Source organism: Gossypium hirsutum, chromosome A08, assembly GCF_007990345.1.
Source record: "Gossypium hirsutum isolate 1008001.06 chromosome A08, Gossypium_hirsutum_v2.1, whole genome shotgun sequence".
Classification (NCBI taxonomy): Eukaryota; Viridiplantae; Streptophyta; class Magnoliopsida; order Malvales; family Malvaceae; genus Gossypium; species Gossypium hirsutum.
Genome location: NC_053431.1, coordinates 48,100,545 through 48,113,050, shown reverse-complemented (window position 1 = coordinate 48,113,050; position 12,506 = coordinate 48,100,545). Strand labels below are relative to the sequence as shown.

The following is a 12,506-nucleotide window of genomic DNA, read 5'->3' as shown; positions in this document are numbered from 1 at the left end:
GTCCCAGACACGGTCTTATACGATGACTGAGACAGATGTCAACTTTTCTTTAGAAACATACAGAGCTTTTCGGATACTATCATATTATCAGAATTTATCAAAATCCATTTATCAGGATCTCAAGGCCATCCAATACAGATTATAGTTTATATGTATAGAATTTATTTCAATTAACACGTAATTGTAATTTGACTTACCTCGGACGGATTTTGGATAAAACAAGTCGTCTATTCAACTATTTTGGACTTCCCCCGATCTAAGTCCGATTTTCATTGTTCTTGATCTAATACAATACAAATTCAACCGTTCAATCATTCATTTCATTCAATTTAATCCATATACACATATTTAGGGCACTTTACATTTTAGCCCTTAAATTTTCACACTTTGACAATATTTAGTCCATTTTTCACAAAATCACCATTATGCAAAATTCACCAAGACTATAGCTTGCCTGAATATACATGGCTTCCATACGAGCCCTAATAACATATTTAATTTACAATTTAGTCCTTCAAAACCTCATTTTCACAAATTAGCACAATTAGCTCTATTTCGTCAAAAATCCAAAGATAAAACATGATAATCATTTACCAAGCCTTCATAATTCATCCAAAAACATCACAACGCTCATGATATCAACAATGACATTTCATGAAATCTTTAACAGAAACATAAATTCAGACATGGGCTTTGAAGAACACGAAGCAATGATCACAAAAACATAGAAATTACCAAAAACGGACAAAAATTCATACCTTAATCAAGATGAACAAGGGCCGAAACCTAAAAGGGTTTTCTTATTTTTATTTTCTTTGATTTTTGGTTCTAATAGGTGTTTTATGAACACATGCATGAATTTTGTTTTCTTTAATTCATGTTAAAGCATGAATTACCATTGTATCCTTCATTAATAAACATACAAATTACATGAGACAAGGTCACTTATGACCACTCAAAAATTCCATGGAATAATTGCCACATAAGGCCATATAATCCAAAGCCATGCCAATTAAACACATTGAATATCTAACATATAGATTTTATCATTTACGCGATTAAATCCTTTTTTGTAAAATCAAGCGCAGAAATAGACAAATGAAATCAAAAAAATTTCATAGATACAAATTCATATATCACAGACACAAAAAATAATATTAAAATAATTTTCAGACTCAGATTTGTGGTCCTGAAACTACTATTTCAACTAGGGTCTAAACCGGACTGTTAAAATCTCCCCTTAGGGATTTTTGTCCCCGAAAATCTTACCGTTAAACATATTCAGATATTGTTGTTTCATTTCATCCTCAGGCTCCCACATAGCCTCTTCTACTCCATGTCTATGCCACAGTACTTTAACTAACGTAATTCTTTTATTACGTAATTCTTTAATCTCACGAGACAGAATACGAACCGGATTTTCTTCGTAAGTCATATCAGAATGGATTTCAATATCAGACAAAGAAATTATATGCAAAGGATCAGATCTGTATCGTCGAAGCATCGATACGTGAAATATATTATTTATCTTTTCCAACTTAGATGGTAGCCTCAATCTATAAGAAACCGGCCCAAATCGCTCGGTGATTTCATACGGTCCAATGAACCTCGTATTCAACTTCCCTTTTTTACTAAATCGGAACAATTTCTTCCACGGAGATACTTTCAGAAACACTTTATCATTGACCTCAAATTCAATATCTTTTTGTTTTAAATCTGCATAAGATTTCTGATGATCAGAGGCAACTTCCAAACTATCTCGGATCACTTTCACTTTCTATTTTGTTTCTTTTATCAAATCAATACCGTAAATCTTATTCTCACAGAGCTCAGACCAGTATAACGGAGTTCTACACTTTCTACCGTATAAAGCTTCGTACGGTGCCATTTTGATGCTCGATTGAAAACTGTTGATAGCGATTTTTGTGTAACAGGTGTTAAATATTTAAAAAGACTTGTTCTTGAAACTAACTATTATCACGATGTAGGCAAGTGTACCTATCGAACAGTAGTACAGTTTTAGCAAGACCGGATTGTCGAACCCAAAGGAACTAAAAGTACTAGTAATGATTGTCTTTTTATTATCTAGCCTAAGAATAAGGGAGTTTGTTCTACCTAACTAATTAACTAAACTAAGAATTCACAGAAAATAGAATTGGGGGATTACTTTTAGAAAATGATTGAATTAAGACAATACCTAAGGAAGAATCCACCAAGACTTCACTTGTTATTCTGACTCCGAATCGGACGATTTATTCATTTAACTTGTTCCGTAGAGATCCCTAAGTTATGTTATTATCCCTATTCAAGACTAATAACGTCTAATCCCTAGATTGAATAATTGAGACCTTTCTTTAATTAACACCCTAGGGTTGCATTAACTTGATCTATGGATCCCCTTATTATGTTTCACCCTAATCTGGCAAAATCTTGTCACCCTATCTTTAGGCGCGCAATCAACTCCGCTTAATTATGACAATTGTACTCTTAGACAGGGTCTATTCCTCCTCTGAATAAAAGCTTAAATTGAATCAATATCCTAGAATATAAAAATAAGAATTATGAACACATAATTAAGAACAAGCCAAATATTTATCATACAATTTAGAAAATAATAACAAGGTTCATCTGAGGTTTCATTCCCCTTAGGTATTTAGGGGATTTAGTCCATAACAATAAAGGAAAACATCTTAGAAGTATAATGAATACAAAACATAAAGAAAACCCAAAACTCCTAAAGGGAAATTGAGGGGAGATCTTCAGTCTTGATGGTGAATCCAGCTTCTAAGATGGATCAATCGGCTTCCCTTGAGCAGTTCCCTGCCTCCTTCTCTTTGCGTGCCTCTTTCTTCATTCTCTAGGGTGTATTTATATGCTTTGGAATGCCTAAGAACTCTCGAAATTAGCCTTTTTTGAATTGGACTCAACTTGGGCTGGCAGGGACACGCCCGTGTGCGATTACTTTAGGCCATGCTCGAACGTATTAGAATGACACGGGCGTGTGTTTTACCCGTGTGAGTCGTGCTTCGATTCTGCCAATTTGACACGACCGTGTGAGGAAGTCCAGGCCATGTTGATTTCGTACTTTGGCCCATTTTCTCCGTTTTTGGTCTGTTTCTCGTTCCTTTCAGTCTCTTATGCTCTCTTAATTATAAAACATGAAATTAAGACATTAGGAGCATCGAATTCACCAATTCTAAGGAAAATTCATCCATAAAAATGTGTTAAGTATGGGGTAAAAATATGTATAAATTACAGTTTATCAAATACCCCCACACTTAAGCATTCGCTTGTCCTCAAGCAAAAATCTGAACTCATAATGAAAATAAATTCTTCTCAACTTATAATCTCTATTGAAAATATCTCAAACTAATTCATGAGTAGCCATACATTGAGAATTCAACTAAAAGAACATTAGAGCTTTAAACATTCCAAGTTGAGTATTTAATCATGCAAAACTTAGGCATCTCCCCTTATCTAAGTGGTTACCTCGAATCGAAATCTCACAGAGTTTAACATCCTCATTAAAAATTCACTCAAATCACTCAAAGTGTTTAAGGACAACGAAAGTAGCACTCATCAGTCACTATGAAAAGTTATTACCATAGGCTTGCATGAAAATCAAATCTCCACCACTATAAATTGAGATGATACATCAATCAAAAGGTCTTTAGAGGGTTGTAATGTGGCTTTGGTTAAGGGGTGTGGTCACAAGCTGAAAGAAACAGTTAGAATCGAGATTGAATTGAAAAATCACTTAACTAGAAAAAGATTTAATCATCACTTGCGTACAATAGAGCTTCTTCTCAGAATATGGAATTTAAATACTTAAGCTGAAAAACAAAAAATTACTATTAATGTGTATAAACACTTTTTTTTAAGAACAAGTCAAATAACATAGACTAACTATTAAGAGCAAGACATAGCTGAGCAACTATTTCAATTCAAATCTCGACAAAAATGGGGATCAAATTTAATTTAGGGGATTTCAATAATAATAGGTTAAGGGTTAATATTAAAAGGTAATACAAGAAATGGCTTGTTAACTCAACGGGGTTTACTAAGGGTTAATCGTGGAGGTAGGCTTTTCATGGCATGAGTGGGTTAATCCTAAGTGCCTTTCTCATGTTGACATATCAAATCAAATAGTGTGGTCTTGACAGGCATAATCAAGCAAGTTCTAGAATAACAGTTCAATACTGATGCACTCATAATGAAAGTGAGCATGAAAGAATTAATAGATGCTCTTGAAGGCTCAAGATCTCACAAAAATTATGGCTTTTTTATGTTTAAACTTGTGAATTTCAATTTAAGATAATACCTAGACTTGGGGAAACAACCTAACATTTTGAATTCTTAAAAATCAACTTATCATGCTTGATTTTCTAGTGTCTTTAAAGTTTAAGTAATTGGTGCATGAATGCCTATGTTTTAATTTAATATATATCAATAAAAATCATAAATCAATCAAAATTTATCCTAAACATGATATAAGAGCTTTTCAAGTGAATAAGGCAATCATTTAGGGATTTTTGTGATAGTAAAATGAATAGCCCCCACACCTAAGATGTACATTGCCCTCAATGTACAAAGATAGATATATAGAAAAGAATATCAAAATAAGATAGGGAGAGAAGTGAAACTTCCTGAGTGATGAATGAATTTCCTTGAACTGGTGTTTCGGAGAATAATCGGCATGAGGGTGGAGGAGGATACTCCGACGGTGGTAGAGGTTCATTAGTCCATAAGTCCTGCTCCAAAAGAATATTATATCTGAAGTTGGTTATGGTCGTGGTAGTCGTGGCAGGACATGGTAGTCACGGAGAACCTTTCCCAGTGGATTTTCGAGTCCCTGAGTAATAGTGATATTTGGAGCTTTTTATAACTGTGATAGCATCAGGAACTCTTTTACAAAATATATGAGGAAGAATGATTACTCTGTAGGAAATAGCCGGAATTCAAAATTGTTAAATAAAAATTATAAATCCTAATAAAAATAAGATGAAAGAAACATAAAAAGTAGTCTTAAAATAAAATAAAAATAAAAACATAAAATAATAAATAAAAGTTTTTAAACATCTTCATCGCTAGATGGTTCGCGAGGTGGGGGTGGAGATGAGATGTGGAGGTGCTAACAGATCTGCTGTAGAATAGCACCAATGTTGTGAAATCGTTGAAAACACTGCTGCTCGAATCGAGTGAGGCGCTCAGAAATGTCAGCATGTGAAGCCGCCGCATGAAATGGACGAGAGGGTGGTGGTGGCTGAGACGATGGGTCCTCGTGCTGTGGGGGGACATCATCAGTAATGTCCTCGGGGGCCTCCTCCTCGGTAAATTGGGTGAGGCGATATTGAGGAGGGTTGGTTCCTCAGCGCTTTTCAATCATTCTCATGCTTATCATGCTCGAGATGCCTTGTGGAGACATCTGGCCAATGAGGTTCAAGGACGATTCTTGGGCCACGGTGTTCAGAAGCCCGAAGTGTCCAGCCAACCAAGTAACATATGGGCCAATGGAGATGATCCCCTTCCTATGCCACTCCATCTGGTGTTGAATGGCAAGGGCAATGAAATAGGCAAGGTCGATGACGTGCCCGTGCGACATTCACCATAGAAAGTAGGCGTCGTGAGTGTTGACGATGCCAGTGCTCTCTCGCCTTCTTGTTAATGTGTGAGCCAAAATGGCATGTAGGTACCTCAGAGATGGAAGGAGAGTCGATGCCTTGGAGCGGCTAGGATTGTACGTGGTTGAACCTGGTACTAGTGCGTCCCAGCACTGTGAAGGAGAATGATGGATATGGCAGTTGAGAGTATCTAAGTCATTCTCCTCCATGAACTCCTCCGTATATAAGCCCAGTGTAGTACCGAATTCTGGGACGCTGAGCTGGCGGACTAATTCGCCTAAGCAAAATTCCACCGTGCCAGGATCATCGTATTTCGTCATTACGATTTGAAGATGAAACGTTGAGCATAGTTCCATCGTGAGCTCGAGATATGTTGGCTCGATGATCCCAAAGAAAATCTCCCAAGGATCGGTGGTTAGGAGGGTCTGAATTGCATCAGCCAACTAAACTTGTCCTACTGCAGCCCAGTCGATGCAGCGGCCCATAATTAAATGTCGGGCCCAAAGTATTTGGAAAAGTTCTTCTTGGGGCCCGATGGGGAATTGCATGAAAGGGTGGTGAATTTTCGCGGTAGGACCCGAGGAATATGACGCTCCCTTCCTTTTCTTTGAAATAGGGATAGCGGTCTTCTTTCCTCGTGATGACAACATTGTATACCTGCAATATAAAGAATAATAATAGTAGGTAAACGAATTTGAAAAGGAAAAAGCCATGAATTTGAACTAACAATTTCAGCCAAAACTACTAATACTAACCAAACTCAGCCAAAATAATCAATTTGATAGCCTAATTTCAAGACATTGGCATGGTAATAGCATGAGAATGAGCATAGTAATGTCATGGGTATGACAATAGAATGAGGTTTGCCTAATAACTTGATTTAACATGAAATGTATGATAAATAACCTAAGAATGCAAATTAAATGATAGAATAATGAGCAAAATGAAAAATAGTATGAGAAAAATGAAGATTATTTTGATAATAAGCATTAGAAATAAGTAAAATAGAAGTGAAAGGAGTAAACAAACACTAAGGGAGAGAGATTGGGCATCAAAAATGGAGTGGGAAGTGGTGCACGGGCGTGGCAGGGAGGGCATGTTGACTTGCAGCGGCTAGGGTTAGGGTTTTTTGGTGAAGAAAACAATGACTAGTGCCTATTTATAGATTTTGAGGCACGCGGCCAGGGAACACGCCCGTGTTCCCCAATTTTTCCCCGTCTGACTAGCGAATTTTGAATTTGGGTGCGTCTGACATTTTGTCCACGCCCGTGTCCCTTGGGCGTGTGGGTGCACACGGCCGTGTCGCATGACCGTGTTTGGCTTCGTTCACTTCTCCCACGCCCGTGTATGTAGGCCCACGCCCGTGTTAATTTAACAGGTTCATGCACAGTTGTTTGGCAAGGGCGTGTCACACGCCCATGTTAATTTGACAGGTTCGGCCACGGGTTCAAGGCACGGGCGTGTAGCACGCCCGTGCTGTTTTGGCAGGTTAGCCCACGACCATGTCGCACGGCCGTGGCGATTTGTCGTAGCCCGTGTTTGGGGAAAATCTTTGCCCTATTTCCACACGGTCCTAAGCATGCCCGTGTACTTGGCCGTGTCTATGTGGTAAACCTATATTCAATAGCTCCGTTAGTAAGTTAGGTGTTAAACACTAAAATTGAAAGAAGTTAATACAGTTAGTGCTCGGGTTGCCTCTCGAGAAGTGCTTATTTGTAGTCTAAGCTTGACTTACCTCTCCATGAATGGTCATGGTGGTTCGAGGAGTTTATACTCCTCATTCCTGCTATCATTCTCATCAAAATAAGGTTTTTGACGGGTGTTGTTTACCTTAAAAGTGCTGAACTTGGGATAACTTACCTCGACTGTACCGAATGGGAAAATGCTAAGTACCGTAAGATGGATTTCTTCATTTGGTTTGGTAGTGACAATGTGAGGATCTGCAGCATCTAATAATACTTTATCTCCAACCTGAAGTTGATTGGGGAAGGTATTGAGCTCGTTCTTGCATAGTTTTGGTTTATCGTGTGTTCTCAGTTTATGCGTCCGCCATTCATCTAGCTCATCGATTTGTAGCCTTCGATCTTCATGAATAGGTCCTCTGCTACTACTTGAGAATGGGTCATGTACTTCTTTCAGACTCATTTCCTGCAAAGTAGGTTGCACCATATTGTCAATTTTAGTAGAATGGTTTAGACGATCACCTTTAATTTCCGATGTGTTGCCAGAATTGCGAGCTTGAAGGGTGATTGTTTCGTCTCCCACACGAAATGTGAGCCCACATGTGCCATCATCATTAATCATTTTAGCAGTTTCCAAAAAGGGCATTTCGAAAATCAAAGTAGTGTTGCTATCCTCCTTTATGTCTAGAACAATGAAGTCAACGGGAAATATAAATTTATCGATTTTAACTAGAACATCTTCATTAATACCCCTAGGAAATCTTATAGTTTTATCTGCTAATTGAATGCTCATCCTAGTCTGTTTGAGTTTCCCAAGACCTAATTGTTTGAACATTTTGTAGGGCATGACGTTAATACTAGCCCTTAAATCAGCTAATGCATTATTAACATCTAAACTACCAATTAAGCAAGGAATCGTAAAACTTCCTGGATCTTTTAGTTTGTTGGGTAGTTTATTCTGTAGAATAGCTGACCAAACTATGTTTAGCTCCACAAACGACGCCTCGTCAAACTTCCACTTATTTGCTAAAAGCTCCTTTAAAAATTTCATTGCATTTTGCATCTGCGATAGAGCTTCAATAAACGATAAGTTAATTTGTAATTTTTTTAAGAGTTTAAAGAATTTACCAAATTGTTCATCTAAGCGGTCTTTCCTTGTCGCGTTGGGGTATAGCACATGAGGTTTATATTTGACATTCACTGATTTGTTTTTATTATGACCTACCTCACATTGGCCTCTGCTCACCACAGTTTCTTGCCTCGGTTCTGGCTCAAGCTCAAGGAATCCTTCTTCATCTTGAACATTAATAGCGTTGAGCTGTTCCCTTGGGTTGGGTTCAGTATTACTTAGCAAGCTACCTTATGGTCGTTCAGAGATTAGTTTGGACAGCTGGCCTATCTAAGTTTCGAGCCCTTGGATCGACGCTTGTTAATTTTTAAGTGCTGTCTCAGTGTTCTAGAAACAGGTTTCTAACACCGAGATAAATTTAGACAGCATCTCTTCGAGGTTCGGTTTCTTTTTCTGTTGATAGGGTGGTTGTTGAAATCCCGGAGGATGTTCTAGTCTTTGATTTCCTTAACTGCCCCATGAGAAATTGGGATGGTTCCTCCAACCTGCATTATAAGTGTTACTATATGGGTTATTTTGGGATCTAGGGTTATTGTTACCCATATATTGGAATTGTTCCTCCTCGATGCTAGGGCTTAAGGGTTGTACTTTGTGCATGCTGCTCCTCCATTTGACTCGCACCTCATTACTGGATGTACCTGAGTAGAACCAAGTAAACCATCAATTTTTTATTTAGAAGTTTTACCTGGTTTGACAGCATAGTAACCGAATTGACGTTATAAACGCCTGCTATTTTAGTTGGCTTAGTCCTCATGACTTGCCACTGATAGTTATTCAGTGACATCTCTTCAATAAATTCGTAAGCCTCTTCAGGAGTTTTGTTGTTGATGGTTCCCTCGGCTGCTGCATCAATCATTTGCCTTGTCGAGGGGTTCACACCATTGTTTGAACTTGCAACAATAGAGGTAATCCATGGTGAGGACACCTTCGCAGTAGGTCCTTGTATCTCTCCCATGCATCGTAAAGAGTTTCTAAATCCATCTGCAGAAATGAAGAGATATCATTACGCAATTTGGCTATTTTAGTCGGCGGGAAAAATTTTAATAAAAACTTTTCGGTCATTTATTCCCAAGTAGTAATTGACACTCGTGGTAACGAGTTCAGCCACTTTTTAGCTTTGTTCCTCAATGAAAAAGGGAATAACCGAAGACAAATGGCATCGTCAGAAATGCCATTAATTTTAAATGTATCGCAGAATTCCAGGAAATTTTCCAAGTGAGTGTTTGGATCCTCATCCTGCAAACCATCAAACTGAACAAATTGCTGTATCATTTGAATAGTGTTAGGTTTTAGTTCAAAATTATTTGTAGCAATAGCAGGCCTAACTATACTTGACTCAGTTCCTATTAAAGTAGGTTTAGCATAATCATACATAGTACGAGGAGTAGGATTTTGATTTGCTAGTTCAACGAGTATCGCAGAATGTAACACCCCGTACCCGAGACCGTTGCCGGAGTCGGACACGAGGGGTTAACAGACTTAATTCCCTTATTTTTACAGTCCATTTTAAAAATTTCCAGACTAGCTGGCTAACTGCGTCACTGTCACCTTGAAAATCATATCTTGAGTTCCAAAACTCGAAAATCAGTTTTGTAAATTTTCCCTGAAACTAGACTCATATATCCATCTAAAAATTTTTTTCTAGAATTTTTGGTCCAGCCAATTAGTACAGTTTATTAGTTAAAGTCTCCCCTTTTTCAAGGTTTGACTGCTCTGACCTTCATGCATTACGACTTATATATCTCCCTGTACAGGGCTTCAATACTTATGCTGTTTCTTTCTAAAGAAACTAGACTCGAAAAGAAATCTATAAATATATGGCATGACTTCTAAATATCTCTGGTTAATTTATAATGAATTTCATAAGTCCAAACAGGGAATCCAGAAACCGCTCTGGCCCTATTTCATGAAAACATTAAAATCTCATAAAATACTGTTCATATGATCGTTTCATTACTTCCTTATGAAAATAGATTCATGAAGGTTCAATTACATAATTTATTCACTATTTAATTCTATTCTTACTATTTTTAGTGATTTTTCAAATCCACACCACTGCTGCTGTCAGCATCTGTTTTTAAGGTAAACCTTACCTATTTCATGGTTTTCCATGAATCAACTAGAGTTTGTCATACATAGCATCAAAATAATCATAATTAACCATTCCCAATGGCTAATTGTTACCAAACATTTCCATACCTCTCAATGAACAACATACAAGACGATTATAATGCTATGCTCAAAGTGTATATAAGCCATTTTCGCATGGCTATCCAAATTTATACAAAACCAAAGGGTACATGACCAACAACAAAAAGGGTAGTCCTATACATGCCATTTTCAGAGTTCAACCAAAAGTGTACCAAAAGGGCTTTGATAGTGTGGACGACTTCGACTTCGACAATCCCGAGCTCGATAGCTGACGAACCAAAATCTATAAAACAGATGTTCAAAGAACGGAGTAAGCATTTAATGCTTAGTAAGTTTTGAATAATGAAATTAGTTTCGGCTAAGGTATAACATTCATATGGCTAAATGGATAACTTCATATATGCACATTCTCATAAACATACTTACTTCATGCTTCAATCAATATATTCATTCACAAGGTATCAAACCTAACTAAAGGCTGAAAATTCGTTAATCAATTGAACGAATACTATTTAAAACGAATCGACTTTTCCGATGCATATACGAAACATACCTCATTGTTTGGATTTTATGAGCGTATTAATTTGAAATTTACAGCAAGCTTGCTCACTTCCAAACCCAAGCATCTTCGGGATTTAGCCGAATATAACTACTTGCTCAAATGCCTTCGGGACTTAGCCCGGTTATAGTAACTCGCACAAATGCCTTCGGGACTTAGCCCGGATATAGTAACTCGCACAAATGCCTTCGGGACTTAGCCCGGAATTAGTCACTAGCACAAATGCCTTCGGGACTTAGCCCGGTTATCATCCGAATATCCATGCACATATCAGTAAATCATGACACATCTATATTTCATTTTCATAACTAGAATTCAAACACAAGTCACTTATCAAGCATTATCATTTTCGGCTCAATAGCTACATACAAGAGCATGATATTGATTTGCTTAAAACATGATCTAATCGAATCATAATCTAAGTTCCATTACTCGAAAACTTACCTCGGATGTTGTCGAACGATTTCGACGGCTATTTGATCACTTTTTCCTTTCCCTTATCCAACTTTGGTCCTCTAAGCTCTTGAGCTTATTCAAACAAATTTAACTTATTAAAGTCTCATTATGCTAGCTTATGGCCGAATATGACAATGAATTTGATAGGTCATATGGCCACCTTTAGCTCAAATACAAAATGGTCATACGCATTTTTAATCACATTAAGCAATTTAATACCATTAATCTAACATTTCCTCATGTGCAACTTTATGACCGAATACACATATTATTAACTCAATATCAATTAACTAAGCACTTAAACAAATTCTCTTTAACTATACACACATTCGGCAATGACAAAGACAATTTAGCAAACCTTAAATTCAACTTATAACAATATATATATACTCAATATGCAAAGCATTTAACATCACTTCACCATAATTTTTACATCATGGCCGAATGTTCCTTTGAACCATTTACCCTTACAAGGCATAAATTTCACCATCAAAACTAACAAGCTTATAATCCCATGACCGAAACCTCTAACAACACCAATTAAAAATACTTCATGGGTTTGAGGTAAAACCAAGAAAGAAACTCATAAATATCGAGATATAAGCACTAACATTGTTCATCTAGATTTAGCATGAAACAACATCCATCACCCTTATAATTACGATAGCCGAAAACCTTACTCATTCCAAAATCCAAATCTCAACTTGGGTCACAAAAATAACTTGATATCTCATCAACACAACATCAACACCAAGCAAGAATGATACATATATGGCCGAGTGTCATCTCCATCACATAGCAAGATTTAGACCATGGGCTAGGTAGAACTCAAGCTAACAACTAAAACATGCATGCATCTCATGGAACATCATCAAACATACCTCCTCCTAAACACCAACCAATCGAAC

At 37.2% G+C, this 12,506-nt stretch overlaps 1 non-coding gene across 1 annotated transcript; it reads left to right on the top strand.

Moving 5' to 3' along the window:
- The first annotated feature begins 9,339 nt into the window (after nucleotides 1-9,339).
- On the top strand, nucleotides 9,340-9,446 carry LOC121205842 (small nucleolar RNA R71). The gene has a single exon (XR_005900915.1). It is a non-coding gene; the product is annotated as a small nucleolar RNA R71 (small nucleolar RNA).
- Nucleotides 9,447-12,506: the final 3,060 nt, after the last annotated feature.